Below are 10,409 nucleotides of genomic sequence, written 5' to 3'. Positions count from 1 at the left end.
TTTGAGAAGATGCTTCCTGAGGTGTTAAGTTCCTTCGTGGTCCATCCCTCAGGTTGAGCCAGGCAAGTGAGGGGTTGGTAATTCCTTAAGCAGCTTTAGCCTGCAGCATCCAGGGGTCCTGGTTCCTTCTTTCCTCCTGAAGGTTTCTTCCCCGAAGTTTTCTCCAGCAGCAGAGAAGTATTTATTTCTTCTGGCTGGGATTTCTTCTTTGGTGGATGCAGTCTCTCAGGCTGTGTGGGTGCATAGCTGGCCTTTGGTGGGGAACAGATTGAGAGCTTACAGGTTCCAGAGTGTTTCAGAGCTGGTGGAGCTTCGGGCAGTGTGCTCGGCTACTGACTCGTGCCGCAATCGGGCTGACATTTTAGCGCAGCAGGCAATATCAATTATGTGAAGGCTTAATGATCTGTCTCCAAATGCGGGAAAGCATGTCGGGCCTGTAGTTCCAACTGTGTGCATCTTAATTCAGCTGCACTGTGCCAGGAGTGTGCCACTGGAGGGGAAACCCTGATAGGTCCTTGGGAGTTTGCAGCCTGGCAAGCAGGAAGAAAGCATGCAGCAAGAGATAAGCAGACTCTGAGGAGCCCCAAAATTCCCCTCCCCCACTTTCACCTGCAATCCAGACTGGGTTGGAGGAACAGGGGGAGGAAGATCAGGCAAAGGGGTCTTTACCGGACGATGATGTGGAAGATTTTTCCAAAGACTTTGTCTTGTTTCTGCACATGCAGGAAGTAAATGGCCCCTCAATAGCCACAGTGCCTGTCAAGGGGTCCTTGAACATGGGATCAGGGGACCTGCTTTGCTGTTTGGACCTTGCCTATCCTAATGGAATCTGAGGAATCAGATGATTTACAGGATGGACTGGGTGATGATCTGGGCGATGACCCTGGAGACGATCTGGCAGGGGACATGGCAGGTGGGGACTGCGATGGGGATAAGGATCTTGTAGATCCTGACAAGGTTCCAATTACGGAGGGTGATAACCCATGTGAGGTTCGTCTGTTCCATAAAGAGGAGTTGAAGCTTCTTATTCCCCAGGTGCTAAAGGAACTGGGTATTAAGGTGATCCAGCAGAAGTCGGATAATGAAGGGGTGGACCCAGTGCTGGATGGGTTGCGAGGTCCTCCAAAGGATTTTCTGCTGTTAAAGTTTGGAAACTGAACCAGGATTTTCCGGAAGTGGGTAATGGCGAAGTTGTACCCTTTAACAGAGGATGCTTTGCAACTGCTAGTCTTGCCTAAGGTGGATGCTTCAGTGTTGGTCACCAAGAAGATCATTCCAGTGTCAGGGTCGGCTGCATTAAAGGATGCCCAAGTTCGCAAGCTGGAAATTCAGCTGAAGAGGATGTTTGAGGTCTTGCTTTGAGCCTATGAGCAGCAATCTGTGATAGTCTCATACAAAGGGCCTGTTTATGCTGAGTGCACAAGTCTCAGGAGAAGAGCTTAGCTGATTCTAACAATGCTAGGCAAGCGGCCCAGGTGGAGGCTGGGATTTGGTATGTGGCCGATGCATTGTGGGATTTGGTATGTGGCCGATGCATTGTATGATTTGATCCATACTTCAGCCAGGAGTATGGTCGCAGCAATCCCAGCACGCCAACTTCTGTGGTTTCGGAATTGGTTGGCGGATATGTGGTCCAAGTCTCAGCTCTGTAATCTTCCTTTTAAAGGATAGTTTTTATTTGGAGAGGTCCAGAAGCAGTTGATGAAGCATTTGAGGGAGTCATTGGGGAATAAGTTGCCAGAGGATAAGAAGACCAGCAGGAAGACTTTCACGGCTTGCTTCCGTTTTCAGGGTACAAGATGGTTTCATCCCAAAAAGAGCTCTTCGGTGTCCTTGCAGAAGCAGGGATATGGAAGGCAGCAGTCCTTTTGCAGTTTCCGAAAACCCCTCAGAGAGAGTTCCAGTCGGCACAGGAAGTGGTAAATCATCGCAATGAAGCCAGGCTGGTCCACTCTCCTGGGGAGGCTGTCGGGGTATGCCTAACACAATTTTACGAGGAGTGGACCAGATCACCTTGGACCAATGGGTGCTAGAGGTGATAAGAGATAGCTAGCCTTAGAATTTTCTCACCCCATCGTAGTGTCACATTTCGTGTCCCGCAGAAGCAGGAAGCGATTTGGGATATGTTGCGTCTCCTTCAGCGTTTGGGCGTGATCATGCTGGTACCATCAATAGATCAGGATCAAGGGAGATACTTGATTTATTTTGTGGTTCCCAAAAAGGAGGGGACTTATTGACCCATCCTTGATCTGCAGAAGGTGAATGCGGTTCTGCAAGTGCCCTGGTTTCATATGGAGACGACATGGACTGTAATAGTGGCGGTCTGTCAGGGGGGGGGGGGAGTTTTAGGGTTTGTTTGGACTTGGCAGAAGCTTATTTTCACAAACCTAGATGCACGGATCATCAGAAGTTTCTTCATTTAATGCTGCTGGGTCAACATTTCCAGTTTCGGACCCTTCCATTAAGATTAGTGACTGCACCATGCACTTTCACAAAGGTGGTGGTTGTGGTAGCGGCAGTGCTCTGGATGGAAGAAGTCCTAGTTCATCCTTATCTGGATGACTGGCTTATCCAAGCAAAGTCAGAGGAGGAATATCGGCAATCAGTTTGGAGGGTGCTGGAGATGTTGTGCTCTCTGGGCTGGGTGGTGAACCTAGGGAAGAGTTACTTGGTTCTGACCCAGACATTTGAGCGAGGTTTATCACCCGACTGGGCAGAGTGTTTCTGACTTCGGAGATGATTCTGGAGTTAGTTGCAGGTGGTCTGGCTTCTGCTAATGCTGGTGTTTAGGGCCTGGGATTATCTTCAGGTGCTGGGTGTTATGGCATCTATGCTGGATTTGGTTCCATGAGCCTTTGCCCATATGTGTCCGCTCCAGAGGGCGCTTCTGTCCCGTTGGAATCCATTGAAGGAGTTTCGTCAGCCCTTACTGTTGCTGGAATTCTCCAGATCCAGTCTCTTGTGGTGGATGTCTTAGCCCAATTTGGAGAAGGAATGGATCTGGAGGTTCCGGAGTGGGTCATATTGACAACAGATGCCAGCCTCAGAGGTTGAGGGCGGTCTTCCAAGGGCAGATGGCACAAGGACTGTGGCCATCAGTAGAAGCATCCTGGTCTATCGGTTAGAAACGAAACGAGGGCAGTGCGCAGGGCATTTGTGGAATTCCTCCCATAGTTCGGTGTCGAATGGTCAGTGTGTTCTTGGACAGTGCGACAACAGTGGTGAATATTAATTGGCAGGGCGGAATGAAGAGTCGAAGTGTGGCTCTGGAGGCTTAGGAATAGTTTGTCTGGACAGAAAAATATCTGGAGGGGATTGAGGCATCTCATGTGGCTGTATTGGACAACCGTGCAGGTGGATTTTCTCAGCAGGCAGCAGTTGGATCTGGGGAAATGGGAACTGTCGGTGGAGGCCTTCGATCTCATTCGAGCCAGGTGGGGCAGCTCCCAACTGGATCTAATGGCAATGTGAGGCAGTGCCAAAGTGGTGCAGTTCTTTAGTCGCAGAAGAGAGGTAGGAGCCGAAGGGATCGAATCTCTGGTATTTCCGTAGCCAACGGGAATTCTGCTGTAGTGTTTCCTTCATGGCCTCTTGTAGGTCAGGTTGCAGTGCATAGAGCAACATCCGGGCAGGCTGGTTCTAGTAGCGCCAGAGTGGCCACAGCATCCGAGATTTGCAGATCTGATTCATCTCGCTGTGGATGGGCCCATCCGATTGGCTCATCTGCAAGGCCAGCTTAGGCAAGGGCCTTTCTTTTGGGACTGGGTGGATCATAGTTTGGCTTTTGAGAGGAGACTATTAAGATCCGAAGGGTACTCTGAGTCGGTTGTGGTGACATTGCTACAGGCAAGGAGGCCAGCCACTTCGCTGAGTGTGGAAAGATTTTCGGTCCTGGTGTATAGAGGAGGGCATGGACCCATTGTGGATGGATATTCTGCACATCTTGGCCTTTTTGCAGCAGGGCTTTTCAAAGAGTTTGGCCTATAATTCACTTCAGGTGCAGGTGGCAGCTTTGGGTTGTGTTTGTGAGAAGTTACAGGGAAAGGCCTTTGACTTCCCATTAGGATAGCTTATGTTTTCTCATTGGGCCAAGCATTTGTGACCGCCAGTGAGAATGTGTCCCTTGTGGAATCTTAACTTGGTCTTGCGAGGTCTTTATGGTCCTCCATTTGAACCTTTACGGAGGGCATTGCTGAAGGACCTTACTTTTAAAATGGTGTTTTTGGTGGCGAGTTGTTTGGCCAGAAGATTTCGGAACTTCAGGCCTTATCCTGAGAGAGCTGTTCCTGTGGATTTCAGAGGATGGCGTGGCTTTGCGTACCATACCCTCGTTTTTGCCGAAGGTGGTTTCTCCTTTCCACCTCAACCAGACAGTGGAACTACTGGGATTTCCGAATTTGTCTGCAGAACGAGCACATGCCAGGGAGCTTCACTTATCAGATGTGCGGCGGACCTTGATGCATTATCTTAAGGTCACTAACAGTTTCCGACGATCAGATCATCTGTTTGTTTTGATCGGGGCACAAACAAAGGAGCCAACACATCTAAAGCCACTATTTCTCGGTGGTTAAAGAAGACTATTTTTTCGGCCTATCTCTGTAAAGGCCAGAAAGTTCCGGAGAGGTTGTGGGCGCATTCATCTAGAGTGCAAGCAGCTTCTTGGGTGGAGTGTCAGTTGGTGTCACCTCAAGAGATCTGTAGAGCGATGACATGGTCTTCCCTTCACACTTTCACCAGACATTACCTCTTGGAGATAAGCTTTGATGAGTGTTCTGCAAGCGAGTCTTTTGGGGGCCCACCCAGTGTAGGGGAGCTTGGGTACATGGACGCACGTATTTTATAACATGCGCGGCAGATTTTGTAATCCATGCGTGCATGGGGTGTTAGAGAATTGCAATTCCCGTGTGACGATACATTGAGGCCTTCCCCAGTTCCCTACCCCCTAAACCCTTTCTCCTACCTGTCTTTTTTTTGTTTTGTTTTTTAATTTTGTTGCTTACTGCTCCAACTTGCGCACACCTTCCGATCCTTCCCCGGTACAGCAGCAAATGGCCACTGTACCGGCCGCCTCTAGCCCCACCCCTGGACCGCCTCTTTAACTGGACCCGGCACTTCAGTGTATAACGGGGATTATGTGCATGGCTGAGCCTCTTTGAAGATGCGCGCAGCGTGCAGAAGGCCTGGCCACGCCAATAACCCCCGTTTTTTGCATGCGGGGGGATTTAAAATTTGGCTGATTGTTGAATTTGAGTTCTACTTGGCTTGGGTACAGGTCAATACTGAAAGACTGCAGGTGGCACTCTGTTACGTAGCAGTGTCTGAAAAGATTTTATTCTTTGCCTCCCTTTGCTGGTAGGGATGCAAAACCCACGTGTCTGGACTGATCTGTGGTATTTCAGGAACAAAAATTAGCAGGTAAGAACCAGTTTTACTTTCTTGGTGGTGCACAAACATAAGTACATTAAATCAAATGAAATCAATTCAAAACAGTAACTACATAATGCATTTTTTCAATCATCATACATAAATTTAATAGAACACTTAAAAAAATATATCACATATCACAAATTAGGACTTAGCTAAAACATTATATCCACATAGGTTTTATGTAGATTGTTTTAATTACCTATTTGGCATGTCTAATTAGGTAAAGTGTGTATCAAATTAAATTTCACATCAGTATTGTGAGCTAGATCTATAACAACTGGATCAAAATAAGTAGAAGGGAGTAGTTAATTAAACGAGGATGGGAAGATGTAATAGGCATAATTATGAAATAGTGCATAGTACAAAGGAGCATATGTTGAAGCAGGGGAGAGAGATTGAGGTGAGGCTAAATAGGTCATGATCTCTATCTAGCTCTGTCTTAGAACTAGTGATAAGGTTGTGGCTCTTCTCACTTTCTGCTTGTCATGAGCTCCCCTCTCTCTCATTTTGTCTCAGGACTGATACTGGCTCACTGCTCCTCATCCTTGGATGCTTTGTCAAGGTTGCAGTGGACCATGGCTTCTCACCCTTGGTCTCTTTCTCAGGGCTGTGTCCTGGGGTGCCACTGGATTACAGCTTTTGCTGACTATCTTGGCATATATATATATATATATATATACATATATATAATAGGTGCTAATTTGATTGTTACAAAAAAAAAATCCAGTTTTCTATAGCAAGTGGTATAAAAGTGAGGGTATTATTTTAAATTTTTCCTTGTTTGTAATATAAAATATGCCCATATTTTGTAATTTAAATCATAAATCATGACATTGAATAAATGATTCTTTTAGTGATTAACATTTTTTTGTTTTTGTTTTTTAACATGTTGAGGTAAACTTATGGTTTTGCTGAATCAATGTGTTCAACCCACCTAACACAATATCTAATTCTGCCATTTCTGCAGATCATAGAAATAAAGGTTGACAAAAGTTACAGCTAATATCTTTTATTGGACTAACATACGGTATTTCTGTGACAAGCTTTTGAAGGTACAGTCTTTGAAAGCTAATCACAAAGATATTAAGTTGCTGGAGATATCTTACTGTATTTTTTGATAATCTTTATATGCATCCTAGTAGACTAACACAGCAACTACTCTACTGTGCAACAGCAGTCAAAAAGCAAACAGAATGTTACGAATTATTTGGAAAGGAATGGAGAATGTTGTAATGCCTCTGTATCGCTTCATGGTGAGTTCATACCTAGAGTACTGCATGCAGTTCTGGTTGCTGCCTCTCAAAAATAAGTTGTACTGGAAAAATTACAGAGAAGGGCGACCAAAATGATAAAGGGAAATAAACAGCTCCCTTATGAAGAAAGGCTAAAGAGGTTAAGGCTGCTTAGCTTGGAGAAGAGTATTTTTGAAAAACTCAGGATAGCTGAGAATCAGAAACTGTCAAAATACAAAGGATCCAGCTATATGTAGAACTCAATATAGACTTGCTTACTTGCAACCGTCATACATAGCCTCAGTAGTAGAATGGCTTATAGTGTCAAGCCCATATAACTCTGGGCTTGAATAATCATAGGTTGCTGTAAGAATTTAAGAAGCAAACACTGTGTAAACACTACAAATGTTTGCTCTTAACGTTTTCCACCAGCCAGGGGAGTAATACTTCCTGAAGTGCACGCTCCAACACGGCAGTGTTTCGGAGTGTCAGACTCCTTCCTCAGGGAACTTCAGGGAGGTGGTTTGCTGGTGCAATTCTGTGTGGAAATACAATGAAAGAGTTCTAAAAATGCCAAAGGCTAATAGTTCAAACAAATGGCAAAGATATGGAAGCAATGAAAAACTTACTTTGAAATGATGTTTCTGGTCATTCAAGAAGCGGTGCAAAACACTGGCTGAAATCGCTAAAAAGACAATACATGAAAAGGAAACGCATATGGGGTGCAGAAAAAACCTCCTCAATAGGAAAACTAATGCGTTAAAAAGATGCAATTTAACATCTGTATCAGTTTCAGAGTCTCTCAGTATTCTAAGTATTGTCATTGCAGTAACCATGCCCGAGTCATTCGAAGAGCCTACAAAAGGGCCACTTTTTCTGACAGATGTCAGCTACTACAATATAAACATCGTAATGAATCTCCCAGTATCATCTGCGTTCTGCCATACACAGAACTTACTACTTACGTCAAACAAGCCATTATGAACAATTGGCACGTTCTCAGTCCCCATTCGCTGTTTCACGAACCCCCTATGTTTGCATATTCTCGAGGTCACAACATCAAACAGAAGGTTGTCAGAGCAGCGCCTCGCTCTCAATGTGGTTCTTCATCAGGGTCATTTACAACATGTGGAAAATGCTCTTGTTGTAGTCAAGCTTTGACCAGTTCCCATTGGACTGATCCTCATACAGGATTAAAGATTGTTCACAAACATCATGTTGATTGCAACACAGATTTTGTAATTTATGTACTTCAGTGTCCCTGTAATAAAATTTACATAGGACGCACTCGACGCAAGATCCGCATCAGACTTGTGGAACACCGGAGTAGGATCAATACTCAGGACATTAAAGCTCCATTAGTCCAACACAGCTTAGCTCATACACACACATTCGATGAATACAAATGGGCTATCTTGGAACACATTCCCCAGCATTGGAGAGGAGGCGATAGAACATCTCAGCTCAACTACAAAGAAAATCGTTGGATTTTTCAACTGCATTCCACGGAACCGCAGGGGCTAAATGAAAGAGTAGAATGGTTTTCCCTTACTTAATATTACATTATACATGGATTTTTCTTTTTCATTACTTCACAAGTTGTTTTTCAAATACCACAATCTGTGTATGGTTTTCAATTCTGACTATACAGTCACCATTACAATACGGTTTCCCTTCAGACTTTATGAGCCATGCACAGGCCTTTTTTAATTTTATTAGGGGCCATCCAGGCAAAAATCTTTTACCTTGTAAGTATGGAGTTTCCCCCACGCGATGCCCTGCACTTTTGATTCATTTCGCATCCGTCTCGTTTTTTCAAAATGGCCGTCGCATGACGTCATTGCCCATATATGGATTTCAGCTGGGCTAGTATTTCCTCACATACGTCATTAACCTAATATGGTCATCACCAAATTTGGAGGTGCATTCGTCATTTCCTGCCAGCACTGACTTCAGTCGACAGGTCCCCTTTAAAACCGGCGTTTTTACCCGCAGTTCTCTGTCACTTTTAGCGGCAAGAATCTCGGCAAGGCTGCTCACTTTCGGGGCACGTAAGTTTATTACTGTTTTACCTGGTTACTGCAATGACAATACTTAGAATACTGAGAGACTCTGAAACTGATACAGATGTTAAATTGCATCTTTTTAACGCATTAGTTTTCCTATTGAGGAGGTTTTTTCTGCACCCCATATGCGTTTCCTTTTCATGTATTGTCTTTTTAGCGATTTCAGCCAGTGTTTTGCACCGCTTCTTGAATGACCAGAAACATCATTTCAAAGTAAGTTTTTCATTGCTTCCATATCTTTGCCATTTGTTTGAACTATTAGCCTTTGGCATTTTTAGAACTCTTTCATTGTATTTCCACACAGAATTGCACCAGCAAACCACCTCCCTGAAGTTCCCTGAGGAAGGAGTCTGACACTCCGAAACACTGCCGTGTTGGAGCGTGCACTTCAGGAAGTATTACTCCCCTGGCTGGTGGAAAACGTTAAGAGCAAACATTTGTAGTGTTTACACAGTGTTTGCTTCTTAAATTCTTACAGCAACCTATGATTATTCAAGCCCAGAGTTATATGGGCTTGACACTATAAGCCATTCTACTACTGAGGCTATGTATGACGGTTGCAAGTAAGCAAGTCTATATTGAGTTCTACATATAGCTGGATCCTTTGTATTTTGATAGCTTGGAGAAGAAACAGCAGAGGGGAGATTTGATAGAGATCTATAAAATTATGAGTGGAACAGAAGGGGTAAATGTGAATTTATTTACTCTTTCAAAAAATGCCAAGAGAATAGTCCATGAAGTTTGTATTTATTTCTTTATTTGATTTATATTTTGCTGTTTGGCTCTTCAAAGCAAATTACATTCAGGTATTTCCCTATCCTCAAAGGGGCGGATTTTAAGAGCCCTGCTCGCCTAAATCCGGGCGGATTTAGGCGAGCAGGGCCCTGCGCGCCGGTGCGCCTATTTTACATAGGCGCACCGGCGCGCGCAGAGCCCCGGGACTCGCGTAAGTCCCGGGGTTTTCAGAGGGGGGCGTGTCGGGGGGGCGGGCCCGATCTGCGTGGCGTTTTCAGGGCGTGTCGGGGGCGGGCCCGGGGGCGTGGTTACAGCCCGGGGCGGTCCGGGGGCATGGCCTCGCCCTCCGGACCTGCCCCCAGGTTGCGTCCCGGCGCGCTAGCGGCCCGCTGGCGCGTGGGGATTTACGTCTCCCTCCGGGAGGCATAAATCCCCCGACAAAGGTAAGGGGGGGGTTTAGACAGGGCCGGGCGGGTGGGTTAGGTAGAGGAAGGGAGGGGAAGGTGAGGGGAGGGCGTTAGAGAATTCCCTCCGAGGCCGCTCCGATTTCGGAGCGGCCTCGGAGGGAATGGAGGTAGGCTGTGCGGCTCGGCGCGCGCTGGCTATACAGAATCGGTAGCCTTGCGCGCGCCGATCCAGGATTTTAGCGGATACCGCGGCTACGCGCGTATCTACTAAAATCCAGCGTACTTTTGTTGGCGCCTGATGCGCCAACAAAAGTACGCCAAATCGCGCTTTCTGAAAATCTACCCCAAAGGGTTTACAATCTAAGGGCCAGATTCATTAAGGCTTTTCTCCCATTTTGTTTCTATGGGAAAATCCCTTAGTGAATCAGTACTAAGGGGGTCAATTATCAAATTGCTTTATGGCGTTTTTGCATGCGTTAAGGTGTTTTTCGTGCAAAAACGCCATAACGCATGGTGTTATCTCAACCTAGCTTGATGGACTC

Source organism: Rhinatrema bivittatum, chromosome 18, assembly GCF_901001135.1.
Source record: "Rhinatrema bivittatum chromosome 18, aRhiBiv1.1, whole genome shotgun sequence".
In the NCBI taxonomy this organism is placed as follows: Eukaryota; Metazoa; Chordata; class Amphibia; order Gymnophiona; family Rhinatrematidae; genus Rhinatrema; species Rhinatrema bivittatum.
Note: the sequence above shows the minus strand (reverse complement) of the source record.